At 40.8% G+C, this 8,368-nt stretch overlaps 1 protein-coding gene across 2 annotated transcripts in view; it reads right to left on the reverse strand.

Annotated features, from left to right (window-relative positions):
• LOC122565247 (phospholipid-transporting ATPase ABCA1-like) overlaps window positions 1-7,365 on the reverse strand; it is a 181,281-nt gene extending 173,916 nt beyond the window's left edge. For both annotated transcript variants that reach the window (XM_043721019.2, XM_043721016.2), the window contains exon 1: window positions 7,289-7,365. The gene's annotated coding sequence lies outside the window, so the exon portion shown is untranslated. The remainder of the gene's footprint in view (window positions 1-7,288) is intronic.
• Between the last annotated feature and the right edge of the window lie 1,003 nt (window positions 7,366-8,368).

The following is an 8,368-nucleotide window of genomic DNA, read 5'->3' on the forward strand; positions in this document are numbered from 1 at the left end:
TGCCTTGCATCCCTCCCTCCCAACACTTACCACTCCCACAATTGCACTACTATGGATAGTTGTAGCAACCCACTACTGGACCAGAATTAGCTCATCTAGATCACCATTAACTAAGCCCTTCCTGCTTAGCTGGCTGCATCTTTGATCAGCATAAGACTGAACAAAGGACATGTAGCAGACAGTTAGGACATTTGTCCACAGAGGGTGTATGTAGCAAGGAGGAAAGGTCCCAAGTAGAGCCTAGGTTAGTGGAGGTAGACAGTGGTTTGGGGTGGGTTTGAGAGTCCTGTACTTCAAATACATACAATACAGAATGCTGTTGTTAACTGGATAGAGTGCAGTGGGAATGAATATGATTAATGAGGTTTAATAATGGGAATAAAAGTGGATTCAGACTGAAAGATTAAATGTCTGATTTTTTGTAAATGCAAGCCTGTATTGTAAGTTTGTTAATAGTTAATCTTGACAGTTCAAACAAATACCCAACTTAATATACAAAAATAGAAATTGCTGGAGAAACTCAGTAGGTTTGGCAAGTATCCCCATCTTTGCATAACTGTCTCACTGGATTGTTTCCACCTACATTCATTCCATTAACCTCCCCTCCCGGTCATTCAGCACAAACCACTTTTGTGGATTAGTGGTGCTGGAAGAGCACAGCAGTTCAGGCAGCATCCAAGGAGCTTCGAAATCGATGTTTCGGGCAATAGCCCTTCATCAGGAATAAAGGCAGTGAGCCTGAAGCGTGGAGAGATAAGCTAGAGGAGGGTGAGGGTGGGGAGAAAGTAGCATAGAGTACAATGGGTGAGTGGGGGAGGGGATGAAGGTGATAGGTCAGGGAGGAGAGGGTGGAGTGGATAGGTGGAAAAGGAGATAGGCAGGTAGGACAAGTCCGTTCCTACATGCAACTAGTTCTAAAGAAAGATCACCAAATCTGAAACATTAACTCGGCTTCCTCTCCACAGAGGAGTCAGCTGTCCGACTTGCTGAATTTCTCCAGCAATTTCTGCTCGTTTCAGATTTCCAGCTTGTGCTGTTCTTGGTTTTATTATTTTTTATAATTTAAACGCTGAAACATCACATGGATATAATAGAATACACAATTCAATTGTTGATAGGGTGTGAAAAGTTCAGGATCATCATTTCCTTTTGCTCTTCATACCCAATCTCTTGCTACCTTAAATATATTTTTGCAGAACCAGCCAATATGGAGCTAATGGAACATCAGCGGGTTAAATCAACAAGCTCACTTTACTCAAGCTACTTCCTTGCTTTGCATACAATTTTAAAGGCTATAACAATCTCCAGCCAATTAAAATTTTCTTAGTCCATATACAAATACCAAAAATAGACAATTCGGTTAAACAAGTGACTTTAGAATTTTGTTCAGTAACTGTCAAACTCACTTTGTTCTCTTCAACATAAATACCATTATAGTAGGAGCTCCTCAAGCTTCTCAAAGAATTCTATTCACCTCTTCCCTTCACTTTGTTGAAATTCAGACTCAGGTGATAGAGAATTTCATTTTAAAGGGAGAAATTGTGTCCTTTCCTCCTCTACAGAACCTAGGGACTAAAAATCCTGGTTTAGTCTTAATTAACTATCATTTTTGAATTTTTTAGAGCTTCAAACAGGTGTCATCTACTTTCCTTGCCTTCATCCCATTTTACTACCTCAAAATAACATTGTTTTTCGAGTCTGGAGTGTTCAGATCCGATGAAATGTGGTTAACTTGAAGCATTTAACTCTTTTTCCAGTCCAACAAAAAGGAATTTGCTTTTGTGGTGATCAGTTTGACCTAAAGTGATTTTGGCCTGTGATTTTATTTTTATTCAATCATGGGACGAGACTGTCACGGAACCATTTGTGAAAGTGCTAGTAATGTACAATATAATTGCATTCTTGTGTATTGGAACACAAGGAGAATTGGAGGGAACAACTAGTTTATCACTTCTCGGTAAACATGAAGAATTATGTGCATTGCACCAGAAAAGTTATTCATTCAGCTCTTTGTCTGTTCCACCAGTAAATTCGAGCACAGTTGATCTGTATCTTAACTCTATAATGTTTCCATTCCATATTGCTTAACTTTCAAAAGATCCATCAATCTCAGTCACTATTCCACTTTGCCCAATATTGTATCCAACTGGTCAGCATATTTTGAAATCAGTTAACTACTGAATTCCAACTAGCTACCCCAGAATAAATTAGTTGGTAAATTGCCCAAATAAGTGATGGAATAAATGACTACATTTTTCAACAATTCCTTAGAAGGCAGGTGAAGAAAGATATAGATGCGGAGTAATGCACATTTGTGGGTGGCACGGTGGCACAGTGGTTAGCACTGCTGCCTCACAGCGCCTGAGACCCGGGTTCAATTCCTGCCTCAGGCGACTGACTGTGTGGAGTTTGCACGTTCTCCCCGTGTCTGCGTGGGTTTCCTCCGGGTGCTCCGGTTTCCTCCCACAGTCCAAAGATGTGTAGGTCAGGTGAATTGGCCATACTAAATTGCCCATAGTGTTAGGTAAGGGGTAAATATAGGGGTATGGGTGGGTTTCGCTTCGGCGGGTCGGTGTGGACTTGTTGGGCCGAAGGGCCTGTTTCCACACTGTAATGTAATCTAATCTAATGTAATCTGTAATGTAATCTAATCTAATTTTACAATTTCCTATCAAATACTTCCAGTCAGGTAATGTATGAGATCCATGCAGAAAAGGTTCCCTGGGAAATCGAGACTAAGGGGCACAATTGGAGAATAGCAACTGATTATTTTAAACAGATGAGAAGAAATATCTTCACTAAGGGTAGCATATCTTTGGCATTTCTTTTAATCCAATGGATGAGTGTGCAGGTATAATTGATTACTTAAGTCTGGGATGGACTTAAACATTTGTCTCAGGAAATCAAAGTGCAGGCAGGAAATATCAACCATAATCATTGGGTAGAAGTGGTTCGCATGGATGTAGCTCTCATTATAAAGTTTCTGATATATCAGAAAAGTGTGTGGGTATATTACAAAACAGTCAGGATTAGAGTGGTGCTAGAAATGCACAGGTCAGGCAACATCTGAGGAGCAGGAAAATTGACGTTTTGGGCAGGAGCCCTTCACTTCCTGATGAACGGCTCCTGCCCGAAACGTCGATTTTCCTGCTCCTCAGATCTGCCTGACCTGCTGTGCATTTCTAGCACCACTCTAATCCTGACTGTAACCTCTAGCATCTGCAGTCTTCATTTTTGCCTACATTACAAGAGAACAGTCCCTCTATGCTGTATGGTCAAACACTCAAGACAGGAATGCCCCAACTTACATGATTAAATCTTTCAGCATTGCATCTCACATGGACTCACTCCTTCCAAACATAGCAATCACAGATAAGACCATGCCCAATAACTTTCTTGTACCACTCAACCACATTGCCCCTTCCTTGTTGACACACCTGCAAAGATCTCTTCCAATTCACAACTGCACTTTCAAAATTCTAGCTGTGCAGCATTTACCATGACATCTCTGCAATATTGATTTGCTCAATCACATATTAAACTCAACTTTGACATTATACTCACAACAAAACTGACTCAGTCACCCTATCCTTATTCCAAGGCACATGTCTTGTCTCTATCCCTTGGACTTAAGGATGGCAATATGAACAGATATGGTGAACTGGTTTCAAAGTAAACACCAAACATTCAGGATACTTCAATGACTACCTGGGGGATGCTGAACGGCCGGAGTAAGGACAAGCAGTAGCTTGTCTCACCAAACCACCAACTTGAAAATACCTCAAGAGCAAACAGGGAAAGATTAATAACCAGCCAAGACACCAAATCCCACATCCTACCAACAAAGACAATAAAACTGTTTGAGACATTCACTACCAGAGGTGACTGGATCACAAAGCATCATCAAGTCTTGCTGTCTGTTGGAAAAATTGCAGCATCAGTCTACAATGCAGAAACACGTACAAGGAACTTCTGATCTGTTTTGTCACCAAGATCACTTGACACTGCCATTTTGTTCTTTCTATCAAGAGACAAAATGTGAATTTATACAATTCTCCAGGTTCTCTCCCAACTCCTCTCATACCCTGCTTGAGCTGCTCGTGTCCATGGAACCCAACCCCAGCTGTCTGCATCCTATATCCATTAAATTGTATTTGCTAACTTCTCTTCCAGACTTCCAATTTGGCTAATACTGTTAATTGTTCTCCCATCCTTTAAGTCTGTTGTCCTGCTCAGAAAAGAAACTGTCAACACCTCAATCATTGTAATTACGATCCTTATCCTCAACTTTCCTCTCCTGATCTCAAACCTGTGCCCAAATTTCCCAAAGCTCCAACATTTGAAGCTCTCCAATTAGGTTGCTGCCTGTGTAGGAGCCAAAACAAATCCTTAAGATAGATTACATTATTCCCACTCTGGCCTTTGGAGTCCCCTGAGGATCTGCCCTTGGCCTGCGTCTATCTCCACACCTTCATGCTTCCCCTCAGCATCAGAAACTGTCAGTTTTCACATACAACAAACAACTAACTCCACCTCACTAGCACATTTTTCAACACCTGCTCCAGCTCCGAACTATCAGTGTGCTTGTCTGACATGCAGTATGGATGAACCAACATTCCTGTCCAGTAAGTGAGAAGTCCAAGCCCATTTACTTCAGTTTCCACACCAAACTCCGTTCTTTCACCACAATCCATCTCTTCCTGGCAACTGAGGTTGATTTGGACAGTTCTAAACCATTGTTATATTTATGACATTCTAATCACATTTCAGCACCACCACTAAAATGGACTACAGTATTTTGATTTTTGCACCATTAGCTAAGTCTTTATCAGCAGTGCCTTTCCTTCTTGACTATTCCCATGTACTCACCTTCTATCTCCCGCATTCGGCCCTGTGTAAACTCAGGTGTCTTAATTCACACCAACGCTGAAAATGTGTTGCCGGAAAAGCGCAGCAGGTCAGGCAGCATTCAAGGAACAGGAGAATCGACATTTCGGGCATAAGCCCTAATTCACACCAAGCCTTGTTCACTTGTCACACCTATATTGGCTGAACTATATTGGTTCCCTTCAAGCAAAACCTCTATTAAATACTCACCTTAATTTTCAATCTTTTTATGGCCTCATCCCCGCCACACAACCTTATCTGCACCACTCCATTTAGGAGGCTACCCAATTTTAAGTTGTTCTACCACTGGCAGCTATGTCTTCAGCTGCAAGGTCCCAAGATCAAGAATTCCCTCTCTAAAAGTATCTAATTATGCCACTTTCAGACCGACCTCTTTAGATGACAACTTTGGTCACCCACTCTTATGCTTATGTAATGTGCATCAAATTTTATAATTGATACACCCATGATATTTTTATTGCACCTAAAAGGGATTATTTCACTAAAAGTTGCTTTATGGGCTCGAGTACAACAAAGATCCAATCCACACTGATCAATTGTTCCCAGGATGGGAGCAGATGGAGTGTAAAACTGCCTTGTTCCACAGTACATCAATAACATTTTCATTCTCAAACATAGAAACCGAAGTTGCTGGAAAAGCTCAGCTGATCTGGCAGCATCTGTGAAGAGAAATCAGAGTTAACGTTTCAGGTCCAGTGACCCTTCCTTAGTTCTTCAGCAACTTCTGTTTTTGTTTCTGGCTTACAGCATCTACAGTTCTTTTACTTTTCATTCATTCTCATACACCTGCCTGCATCCTCTCAGCAAGTGACTGTTTATTACCAAATTAGGGAGAATATTGAGCTACACAGTTTCATATACACCAAGCACAGAATAAATGGATTTTTAAAAATTGACTTTAAAAAGAAAAAAAAGAGACAGAAGACTTTCTTTGGAAGAGTCTGGATTGGATCTGATCACAAAGTTAAAGGTCAATGTCTCACCCATTAAACCAGTCACCTAGTAGTCAATTTATTTTTATTTGCAAATTAAAGCCATGCAGTACTGATGTCCTGTTATTATATTCCAGTACCAAATTTAGTAAGCGAGTTTAATGTATGTTTACAAAATACACTTAAATATACCTTGAGCTAGACTGTCATTACTGCACCCGGACTACATCAATCTAGCATAATAGTCACACCCTCAAACACATCCAGTGATTTGACCCACCTGGAGTGAGGCTGTTGGTCATACAACAAAAATTCTGCTACTCAGTAAAACAAGTTAGCCATCCCCACTGTCAGCAAGAGAGGGATGAACTATCTACATGTGGTGAATCCTCACACATTCCCCAAGTGCATACTGTGTTATAAACAAAACTCAGACAGCTGCCACTTTTCAGTGACAGTTAGCCTCACCCTTTTTAACTGCTTATTTTCTACTCTCCTCTCCAAAACAGAAGGCATCATCTGGCTCTTACCTAATTGGCCATCCTCACACGCAACAAGGGAGCTGGACAACTCAAATTTAATCATACATTTCTGACATCTATAATCCAGTACTTTCAGCAAAAGGTCACCAACCAACTTTCCAGGGCACTAGATCTGATCAGATTTTAAGCCAGGAACACTTGTAATGCCCAAATACTCTCCTAGCTAACAGCAGCTATGTTCACAACCAAAGAGCCACTCTGTCTATTTGCTTACTGCCATCAACATGAATACTCCTGACTCTGATCAATGATTAAAAAAAAAACACAGACAGACAATATTAGATTAAAACTTTGATTGAAGACAACAGTGGCTAATAGAAGGAAATATTGCATAGAAAATATCAACAATCTCTTTAAATTGTATTGCTGTCAATAATAAGAAACTTCTGAAAAATATAAGTCCAAATAACTTACAAGTGAGACAACTCATTCATTATATAACAAATCATATAGATTGAAAATACATTAACAGTTAAAGGCAACATAAAAATGTATCAATATAAATGTAAAAGGTTCACATTATAAATCTAGAATTTGCTTACAACATTTAAAAATATAAAAATGTTGATAACATAAGGTGAACTTCATTTAAAAAAACTCTAACAAGGAAAGGCATCGCCAGTTAGGCAATATTTCCTCTAATAGATTATAATTACAGTACTGCAAAAAAAAATGACACATTGACAAGCACAGATGAAGTACAGGTGGATTCTAATTCTAGTGTGAATTACAAGGACAAACCCCCTACAAGAGAATGCAGCTGTAATAAAATCTAATGCAACAATATCTGAGGCAAGCTGGAAGCTGACAGCATCTCTCCCTAGCCTTTCCCGTACCTACTGTAAATTATTTATCAGCAGCTTCTCTCGAACCTTACTGGACCGTTGTCAAACACGCCATTTGTACCTTTTTTTGTCGTTGCTATCAGCTTGTAGCTGTCCCTAGCTCCATGCTGCGATATTTAACTCTGCTCTTCACCTCCGGCCGCCACCATCCGCGATCTCGCTCTCTCTCTCCTCAGTGCTATTGGTCCAAATCCCGCCCACCTAACACTCTTATTGGCTCGCTCGCAGAGCCCCGCCCGCCCATCCGGCGCTGCCTTTGGCTGGAATGCTTGTCAATTATCCGCATTGCCCAACATTGCAACACTTTAGCCTACCTCTGATTGGATAAACCGAGAAGTCTAGGATACAATTTGGAAAGCTTTGGTTCAGTTGCAGTTTCGATGGGGCAGACTGTAGAGACTTGAAGAAAATGTGCATTAAAATTAATATCCTTGTTGGAACAGTATTTCTTCAAATCCCTAATACATATCACCTTATCTTCCAATTTACATCTCTCCCTTCACCGGACGAAGAGATTTTAAATAAACCCGTTGGACTATAATCTGATGTAGTGTGACTTCTGACTTTCTCCACATCTCTTCCATTCCCTTTTTCATATCACCCATACCACACTCCCTGTTCCACCCTGTCTCCAACGCCTTCTTCCCCCACATTACCACATCCCAAGTACTACATAATTCCCTGACAATCCCTGGCATTGCCTTCCCCAACCATCCTGGCACCCATCACTGCTATTCATCTGCTCTTTCCATTCCATGCCTTCCCTGCCCCATGACATAACTTCCCCTATACCTCTCCCAAATGCCTTCCCAGCCTCACCATTGTTGTCAGTGGTTGCTAGCACAGTGAGAAAGAGAAAGTTGCAGCTTAGTAACTGAGACTGGAGTTCAGCAAGAGATAGTGCAGTACATGAGGCTGGCAGCAGTGAGAGATGGAGCGCAGTATCTCAGGAACAGCAAGAGATGGAGCCCAAAATCTGAGGTCAGAAGCAGTGAGATGGAGCTCAGGAACTGTCATACATGCATCAGGCTTCAGCCACTAAGTAGCCACACCGATCAATCAGAAAATGAGGACAGAAAAAAGCTATGTTATAATAGATATACATTTAGATATACATTTTTAATCTTATTATACCTGCTCT

Source organism: Chiloscyllium plagiosum, unplaced genomic scaffold (genome assembly GCF_037043375.1).
Source record: "Chiloscyllium plagiosum isolate Xiang-an unplaced genomic scaffold, Cpla_swu_hap1 HiC_scaffold_28, whole genome shotgun sequence".
Taxonomy (NCBI): Eukaryota; Metazoa; Chordata; class Chondrichthyes; order Orectolobiformes; family Hemiscylliidae; genus Chiloscyllium; species Chiloscyllium plagiosum.